Genomic DNA, 10,062 nt, shown 5'->3' on the forward strand with positions numbered 1-10,062 from the left:
AAAAGACATACTTGCTCTCGAGGCAGTACAAAGAAGGTTCACTCGGTTAATCCCGGGGATGAGGGGGCGGACATATGAGGAGAGGTTGAGTAGATTGGGACTCTACTCATTGGAGTTCAGAAGAATGAGAGGCGATCTTATTGAAACATATAAGATTGTGAAGGGTCTTGATCGGGTGGATGCGGTAAGGATGTTCCCAAAGATGGGTGAAACTAGAACTAGGGGGCATAATCTTAGAATAAGGGGCTGCTCTTTCAAAACTGAGATGAGGAGAAACTTCTTCACTCAGAGGGTGGTAGGTCTGTGGAATATGCTGCCCCAGGAAGCTGTGGAAGCTACATCATTAGATAAATTTAAAACAGAAATAGACAGTTTCCTAGAAGTAAAGGGAATTAGGGGTTATGGGGAGCGGGCAGGAAATTGGACATGAAGCTGAGTTCGGATCGGTCAATGCCCTGTGGGTGGCGGAGAGGGCCCAGGGGCTATGTGGCCGGGTCCTGCTCCGACTTCTTGTGTTCTTTAGATTTGTGGTTGGGATCAGATCAGCCATGATCTTATTGAATGGCGGAGCAGGCTCGAGGGGCCGATTGGCCTACTCCTGCTCCAATTTCTTATGTTCTTATGTTCTTATGTAATAAATAAAAATGCACAGAATTGAAAGTGACCTTGTGACTTGGGTTGCAATTGGTTGGGAGGTCGGAGAAGAGAGTAGGGATAAAGGGAACGTTCGTTGATTGGTGGGATGTGACAAGTGGTGACCCCAGGGATCTGTACTGGAGCCTCAGCTTTTCACCATATTTATCAATAACTTGGATGAAGGAATAGAGAGTTGTAGATCCAAGTTTCCAGGTGACACTAAGTTAGGAGGCACAGTAAGTGGTGTAGATGGGAGCAGGAAGTTACAAAGAGACAGTTTAAGTGAATGGACAAACTGTGGCAGATGGAGTTCAATGTGGGGAAGTGTGAGATCATTCACTTTGGAAGCAAGAAGGAAACATTGGAGTATTTTCATAAACTGAGAGATTGGGAACGGTGGAGGAGCAAAGGGATTTGTGTGTCCATGTACACAAATCACGAAAAGCTCGTGCACAGATAAAAAAATCACAGACTAATGGAATGTTGGCCTTTATCTCGAGGGCTGGAATACAAAGGGGAGGAAGTGATGCTTCAGTTCTACAGAGCCTTGGTCAGAGCCCATCTGGAGTACTGATCCTCACCAAGGATATATTGCCCTTGGAGGGAGGACAGTGCAGATTCACCAGAATGATACTGGGGCTTGAAGGGTTCAATTATGAGGACTGGTTGCATAATCTTGGTTTCATTCCCTTGAGTTTAGAAGGTTGAGGGGTGATCTGATCCAGATATTTAAAATTATAAAGGGATTCAATAGGGTAGAAATAGAAACTATTTTCTCTGGTGGGGCAATCCAGAACAAGAGGGCATAAACTTAAATTTAGAGCTTGTGCATCTAGCATTGAAATCAGGAATCTCTTTTTCACACAAGGGTAGTGGAAATCTGCTCAGGCTGATTGAAGTGGACCCTGTGATATAATAGAATTTTCTGTCCTGTCAGACTTGGACATCTTGTAGATCCATCTTTTAAAAAGGTGGAGGAACTCAGTTCTAAGATGGATTCCACTCACTTCATCATAAGTCCTCAATCACCTTGTCTTATCATCGAGATATCAAGGACAAGAAATACTGTGTTTAAAAGAAAGCTGATTTATTTGACACTTGTACAGAATTCTAATACTGCAGTCCAGTGAAATGGATTATTAACATCAGAAACAACCCCCAACTGCCAGAATGAACACGGTTCAGTCCTGGATGTGATTAACAGCAGTAATAACAGCAGAATCCAACCCCTGCAGTCACATGTGAACTCGCTGGTGTATTAGTAGAATGGATGACAGAGTGAATCCCTTCCCACACACGGAGCAGGTGAACGGCCTCTCCCCAGTGTGAATACGTTGGTGTCTCAGTAAATCCCTTGTCCTTTTAAAGCTCTTCTCACAGTCAGAACATTCAAAGGGTCTCTTATCAATGTGAACATGTTGATGTTCAATGAGGTAGGATGACCGAGTGAATCTCTTCCCACACACGGAGCAGGTGAACGGCCTCTCCCCAGTGTGTCTGCGTCGATGAGTTTCCAGTTGGGATGGGTAATTGAATCCCTTCCCACAGTCCCCACATTTCCACGGTTTCTCCATCGTCCTTGTGTCTCTCCAGGTTGGACGATCAGTTGAAGCCTCGTCCACACACAGAACACGTGTACGGTTTCTCCCCGCTGTGAATGGTGCGATGTTTTTTTCAGGTTGTGGAACTGGTTAAAGCTCTTTCCGCAATCAGTGCACTGGAGTTTACAAAAGTCCTCACTGTGAATACAGAATAGAAATTCAGAACAGGCAATTCTAGTTTCTATGGAACATTCTTCCTGCTCATTCCCCCCAGACAGTAAATCCCAGTCTCACACACTCACCCTCCTACCTCTGCTGAAACCCAAACCCTCTGCACCATCTCCAACATTTGGGTTGGGTTGGAGGCCTTGCATCTGAGTTGGGAAATATAATTGGAGAAACATGATTCAATTTAGAAACTAAACTATTCAAAATGAAATAACACGGATGATTGTAATTAATATAGTCCTTTCACGCCGAGTGGGAAAGAAGTGATGTCTGGGCTGCGGATGAGTGTCTGCGCCCGGTTCCACAGGTTGTCCCTCTCTCTCCGCTTCAAATTCGCTTCCTTTGGCTCACGGCCTCATTCACACATCCAGCTGAATGCAGTCCTTTGAAGCTCCACTGGAGTCATCCTTTGTTTATTTACTTGACCCATTACCACCCACCTTGCCTTGCAGCATCATCCCTTTTTTTGCTTCATCACTCCTGCCCTCCACCCTATCACAGACCTTCCTTTTTGTTCTTTTCCTCCCCGCCCCCTCTTTCCCTGCCTCTCGACTTGCTCAAAAACTGTTAATTCTTTCACTTCTTCAAGTTCTGACAATTCCTTAACACTAATCTGAAACGTTAACTCTCTTTCATTCTTCGCGGATGCTGCCCGACTTGCTGAGGATTTCCAGCATTTTCTCTTTATGTTTCACATTTCCAGCATCCGCAGTATTTTGCTTTTGATTGGTAAACCTCGCCCTTTCACACCCCATCACAGAAATATCGGTAAGAGGGTTTTACAATGGCGATAATCTTACCCAAAATGCCCCGCGCGGTAGAATACGTTCTACCTGAATTCGAAGGGGATCAGCGCGCAGGCGCGGGAAGGGCCCATGGCCTGAGCATGCGCGGTGCTGGTCCGAGACACTGAGCGGGGCCGAGCGGAGTCTCAGCAACACCGAGTGCGGCTCAGAACCCGAATCAGAGCCGGGGGGCCCGGCGGACGGGCGGCCCGGGTGCCCTTAGCACCATTAAACCCCTCATCCAGCGCCTCCCTCGTCCCACCCGCCGCTTCCCGGTTTCTTCTCCTGTTTCCACCGAGTCCGACTCGCGACAAACTGCAGGACCGAAGCGCTACCAGAATGCAGGGCGGGCCTGGGGAGCATGCGCAGTCTGATCGCGAAATCAGCGCCTTGGAGAGATGGACGGGTTTCTGGGGCGCGGGGGATTGTGGGGCCTCCGGCCGCCATTAGTCACCGGGAGTCGGTCAGTGTTTTTTTGCCGGCGTCGCGCACAGAAGCGTTTCTCGAAATACGGACTGAGGAATTGAGGGTCGGTTTGCTGAACAGACACTGACCGTACAATGTGGAACAGTGTTTCACAAACATTTTTCCTCGTGACCCAGTGGAAGGAAAACACTTCCCCCAGGGATCCAAAACAATAATATCTTCCGGCTGGAGTTTTCATCAAATCCCAATAAAGGTCAGTCCATGCTCTTCACTTCATTTCAAGTAATAACTAAAATTAGACATCGACGTTACTTGAAAAACATTTGAAATATTGTGTCAATACAGTAAATAAAAGTTCAGGTTGAGTTTCACTTACTTAATGTGACGGATGTGTCTGCCTGTTGTTCATGATCTCGTTCCAATCTGGATCACAAGATGAAAGCGCTCCACGCATATCAGGCAGGGTTGAGTCGGTTTCTTTCTCTTGTTTTTAACCTTCTCAAAGTCGAAAATCCCAGTTCGCAGATGTAGGTTTTTGTGAACGGCAGGAACAACAGAACACTAATCTTACTTACAGTGGATAATCTTTGAAAGCACTGATCCAAAAATAAGACAAACTGAATGACTTGAGGCGTGTTTTCAGTGCGCTGTCACAGGTGAGTCGCATCAGCCCGTTTTCTTGATCAGGCATCAAATTTAGCTTCATTATAGATTCAGGATTTTCGAAAGCAAAAGGATCTTTCACCCAACGCTTTTCCATCGAATTTTCAAATCCCTCTGCAGGGAAGTCGTGACTAAAATGGTCAGACAGAGCAGCGAAATGTAACTGTATGACACAGTTCATTTCATTCCCTTTATCTTCGTCGATACAGTTCTCTCCACCCCAGAGGGTTGTGGATGTTCAGTCGTTTAGTGTATTCAAGATTGAGTTTGATAGATTTTTGGACAAGACAATCAAGGGATATGGGGATCGGGCAGTTAAGAGCAGATGATCCATTGAATGGCGGAGCAGGCTCGAGGGGCCGTAAGGCCTACTCCTGCTCATATTCCTTATGTTCTTATCCTGCCAGAGGTGCGGTGCCCAGAACTGAACACAATACTCTAAATAAGCTCTAACCAGAGCTCTGAATAACTGTGACATAACTGCCACTCATTTTTATTTCCTGTCCCTTGAAATAAACATCAAAATACCATGACCATTTTAACTTATTTTTGCACCTTTTAGTGAATTCTGTACTTGGTCTCATTAACCCCTCTGCTCATCCACAGTTCCTAGTTTCTTGCCCTTTAGAAAATACTCTGACCTATCTTTTTATGGTCCAAAGTGGATGACCTCACACTTCCCCACGTTGAACTCCATCTGCCACAGTTTTGCCCACTCACTGAATCTATCAATGTCCCTTTGCAACTTTCTGCTCCCATCTATAATGTTTACGGTGCTACCTAACTTAGTGTCATCAGCACACTTGGATATAAGGCTCTCTACATAAGAATATAAGAAATAGGAGCAGGAGTAGGCCATACGATACGCGAGCCTGCTCCGCCATTCAATCAGATCATGGCTGATCTTCGACCTCAACTCCACTTTCTCGCCCCATCCCCATATACCTTGATGCCATTAGCGTCCAAAAATCTATCGATCTCAGCTTTCAATATATTCAACGACTGAGCATCCACAGCCCTCTGGGGGAAGAATTCCAAAGATTCACAACCCTTTGAGTGAAGAATTTTTTCCTCATGTCGATGCTAAATGGCCGACCACTGATCTTGATACTCTGACCTCAATTTCTTGACTCTCCAGCCAGGGGAATCAGCCTCTCCGCAATTACCCTGTCGAGCCGTCTAAAAAATTGACACGTTTCAATGCGATCATCTCTCATTCTTCTAAACTCCAGCGAATATCGGCCAATTTTACACAATATCTCCTCATTGTACAATTGCAGCAAGTCCTTATTACTCTTATATTGCAACACCGTTGCAATAAAAGCTCACATATCATTTGCCTTCCTCACTCTCGTTAGACCCTTGGTAGCTCACTATTTCCAGTATATTTGTAATCTATTCCTTCTATAGGAAAAATAAATTAACGTTGTAAACATTTTGCTGTAATTATACCAGTTTATGTTTTGGAAACAATATCCAGCTGAACTGCAACAAATTCGATGGCAAACTTAATGATGGAAATAATTTAATAAGAATACTGAAATGCGATGGCCGGGAATCGAACCCGGGTTAACTGCTTGGAAGGCAGCTATGCTCACCACTATACCACCATCGCTGACAATCAGGGATGATCAAATTGCTCTCAAACATCAGACCCTGAACAGACACTGCAGGCTGTTGGATTTTGTTCTTCATTTCAACTGGTTTCTGACGGATCCTTTCTCGCTCTGTTGCAGTTCCCGTTTCCGCCCAGTAGATGACGCCAACCCCCAATCAATGGAAATTACACAACAGCCAGTAATTCTTCACCTGATATCGGACTGAAGAGACAGTCGATACCTGCAATACTTGACCGGCTGGAAATACATTTTGCCGCAGCTCACATCAGCCATTGAGTAAAGTTAGATAATTACATTAAATCATTACAGAGACCTGAATACCAGCTGGGCACGAATGGCAGCTTCATATTCAAGTCTATAAGATCTTTAGAAAGGACAGAGAAATAGGGAAAGGAGGAGGAGCAGCAATATTACTAAAGGACAATATTACAGCAGTTCAAAGATAGAATATCAGTGAGGGTGAGCGGGCAGTGTAAACACTCTGAGAGAGACCCAAGGAGAGCAAGGTTCATGCAGTTGATGCAATATATTTGGATTTTCCGAAGGCCTTCGATAAGGTAATGCATTGTATACTCATGGCTAAGTTCAGAGCACGTGGGTTCAGGGACAGGTGATAGAATGGTTTGCAAGCTGGCAACAAAACAGAAAACAGAGAATAGAGGTTAAGGGTAGTTACTCAGATTGTCAAAAAGGTGGGAAGTGGAGTTCCACAGGGATCGGTGTTAGGACCACCGTTCACAATTTACATTAACAATTCGGGACTCGAGAATGGGAAGTACAATTTCAAAATTTGTGGACAACAAATTGGGCGATGTAGTTAATACAAAGGAAGAATGCATCAAAATGCAAGAGGACATTAATAAAGTTGCAGAATGATGAATAAGGAGGTCACACACTGCTTGGATAATAAGAGTCTAAACGGGATAGAGGAGCAAATGGATCTCGTGGTACAGATATAAAAATTACTGAAAGTAGGGACGCAAGTTAATAAGGTCACAAAAAGGCAAATCAAACACTGGGATTAATTCTAGAGAGATAGAATTGAAAATCAAAGAAGTTATGTTAAAATAGTATGGAACTTTGATTAGACCACACTTGGAGTACTGTGCACAGTTCTGGTCTCCATATTATATAAAGGACTTAGAAGGTGCAAAAAAGATTCTCATGATACGAGAAATGAGAGGATATTCTTATTGGGAAATGCTGAACAGAGTGGGGGTCTTTTCACTCGAAAAGAGAAGGCTGAGGGGTGACTTGATAGAGGTCTTACGATAGGGTTTCATAGGGTAGACATAGAGAAAATGTTTCCACTTGTGGGGAGTCCAAAACTAAAGATAATAAATATAAAATAGTCGCTAATAAATCCAATAGGGAATTCAGGAGAAACTGCTTTACCCAAAGAGTGGTTAGAATGTGGAAAATGCTACCACAAGGCGCAGCTCAGGCAAATAGCACAGGTGCATTTAAGGGGAAGCTCGATAAACACATGAGGAAGGAAGGAATCGAAGGGTATCCTGATAGAGTTAGATGAAGTAGGGAGGGAGGAGCCTCGTGTGGAGCATAAACGCCAGCACAGACCAGTTGGGCCGAATGGCCTGTTTCTGTGCCGTAGTTTCGATGTAACTCGATGTAAAGGCTCTTTTCAGAGCCACCTACTGTATCTGTGAAAGGGCTGGTTACTGTCTGAAGGGAGACGCTGATATCATGCTACCAGCGTGGCTTTGAGCTGCTTTATTCTCGTTGTAGCCGAGATGAGGTATTAATGGGACTGGAGTCAGGGCACCGACCACAGTCCGGTAATTTAAATGGTGACTTATGGACCCCAGTCTGCACATCACCAGATTTCTTGTATTTATTTGAAATACTTGCCATGCTGGGCTCGTAAAGCATCACCAGAACTGCTCGACTAACCTTTCTACATCTGTGGGATTCAGCGCTTCGCTCCCTTTCTGTTCTATTTTGTTAGATTATTTACAGACCGCATTAAACACACTGGGGAATCATTGAAATGTAACTCTGTACAGAAACAAATAACAGTGAATTGCCTGGTGCTCAGGAGATCAGAAACATTACTCGCCTTTCGTCGTGTTGACGAATGAACCGAGTTTAGAGTCCAGCTATCCGCTTTGGTTCCATATGGGGGATTGAACAGAGAGGGAGGGAGCGGAGGAGACAGTGAAAAACAGAGCAGAGAGCGGCCTCTGATCTTCCAGCTCCACCTCCAGCTTTCTCCATCCGCCAATTTCAAACCGTTTATCGATAATAGAACCGAAACACAGCGCTCCGCACAAACCCTTACAGACTCGGGCTTCATATTCAAAGATTTCCAGAAATCCGGAGCTTTTAAATAAGCCCCGTTGCAATTAACAGTCAGTAATATTCCTGCCTAAATACAGTCCCTTCGTTAACAAGTCAACCCGCCTCCTTCCATTTCAGTCCCAGACCCGATTCTATCTCCCCACACATTCCCTCCCAGACGGGTTCAGCAGTTCACAAACACCTTATTCCAGCTGATGTTGAGAATCTCATCTGTTGGGGTTTGAGTTATGACGCGGAGTTTCTCCACCAGTGTTATCTTCTCACAGAGACACTTGCCCTCAATCTGTGAAAAGATTATGACCTTGAACTGGGACTGGAGCCGAACACATCCCCAGTTACAGTGAGGCCCGGCCCGGACATCCCATTCTCTCTGTTTTATATCAGACAATATCACACCTTCATGTCCAGCACTAGAGAAAGACAAACATACACTGTCAGTCTTACACTTCCTATCAGTGTGTTCATAGACAGCACCAGAAAGAGAGATAAAGCGAGACAGATACGGTGAGAGATAGCGCGGAGAGACACAGTGCCAGAGTATCAGTTGCAGACTGAGCTGCAAAGCGAAGTGTTATCCAGAAAGATCCCATTGGAGAGACAAAAGATGCAATCTCATCTCTCACTGATATTGGACCAGAGGCAGACACACTATTAATCCCACCCTCAGTTCAGAGAGTGAAAAAACAATGGGCCACATTGAACCCTCTCTTGCCTGTTGTACTTTATTCTGTTTTGCAGCACAGGGACGTTCGCTATTACTCTCAGTCATCGAGAGTATCACTCTGATTAAATTAATCTGGGACTTCTGCTATCGGATATTAATCCTACATGGTCCCGACAAACACACCGACTCACTCTTTCCTCCATGTTTCTCCAGGATTGGTTTGAGAAATCCTCCCTCCAGTTTCTTCCTCACGCGTCAGTTTCATCATAAAAGGGTCCAAGAATGAACAGAGCCCATTGGCTCATTTCAGAGCCGCCCACTTTATCACTGAAAGACTCTTTACCATCAGAAGATTCCGAGAGAAACAGCAGGGATGGAAACATCTAGTTTAATAGTTAGAGATTGTAAAGTCAGTCTGGATTCCAGCGTTAGGCACTGGTGGAATCCCATCTGTTTTCCATTCTGGTGCCTGTTCCTGCACTGCCTGTGGACCCCATTCCCTCTGACCTTTCCCCCAGACCCACTTCCTTTGCTCAGACTCGGAAAAATTCCAATTGGGGAAAGTTTCCATCGATTTTTGTATTGGGAATTAAACCAGATATCTGCGCATGCGTGACTCAGCCCCGCCCCCTGCGCTGATTGTTGGTGAGCAGAAGAGCGCATGCGCGCTCCCCTCCCCCAGCTCGGCCTGTGGGCGCCATTCCCTCAGTGAGCGGAAGAAGATGGTTTAAAACAGCCGGGAATGGAGAGATCACGGCCCCCGGGGGAAGGGAGCAAAGAGCAGCCTCGTTACAGCAGCTCATCGCTTCGGGACCGTGTCCGCAGATGGGCTCAGAGATCGGCATTGAGTCCCGGGGAAGGTCAGGGGGAGTCCGGGGGCTGTTTGTAAGAGGCGGAGTGGATCAGGAACTGGGCCCGGAACATGGAGTGAGCGGGGGAAGGGAGAGGTCATTCTCGGGCTGTGTGTGTCCAGGGTGTGTCCAGGGGAAGGGAGACAGAATGGGAAGAACCTGCTATTTAAAATCATTGCTGCTTTCTCTCCCCAAACCAGTAGTGAATGTTCCTGGTTTAGTTCCAGTCTCACCCTGTTTATTGTTATTGGACAGTGAAGAGTGGAAACAGAGCCGGACAGTAAGGATGTGGGGAGTTGCACAAAGAGCATCAATTGCAGGCATCAGGTG

General features: G+C 45.5%; 1 non-coding gene across 1 annotated transcript; it reads right to left on the reverse strand.

Moving 5' to 3' along the window:
• Positions 1-5,822: 5,822 nt before the first annotated feature.
• On the reverse strand, positions 5,823-5,894 carry trnag-ucc (transfer RNA glycine (anticodon UCC)). The gene has a single exon. It is a non-coding gene; the product is annotated as a tRNA-Gly (tRNA).
• Between the last annotated feature and the right edge of the window lie 4,168 nt (positions 5,895-10,062).

The sequence above is a fragment of the Heptranchias perlo genome, unplaced genomic scaffold (assembly GCF_035084215.1).
Source record: "Heptranchias perlo isolate sHepPer1 unplaced genomic scaffold, sHepPer1.hap1 HAP1_SCAFFOLD_70, whole genome shotgun sequence".
In the NCBI taxonomy this organism is placed as follows: Eukaryota; Metazoa; Chordata; class Chondrichthyes; order Hexanchiformes; family Hexanchidae; genus Heptranchias; species Heptranchias perlo.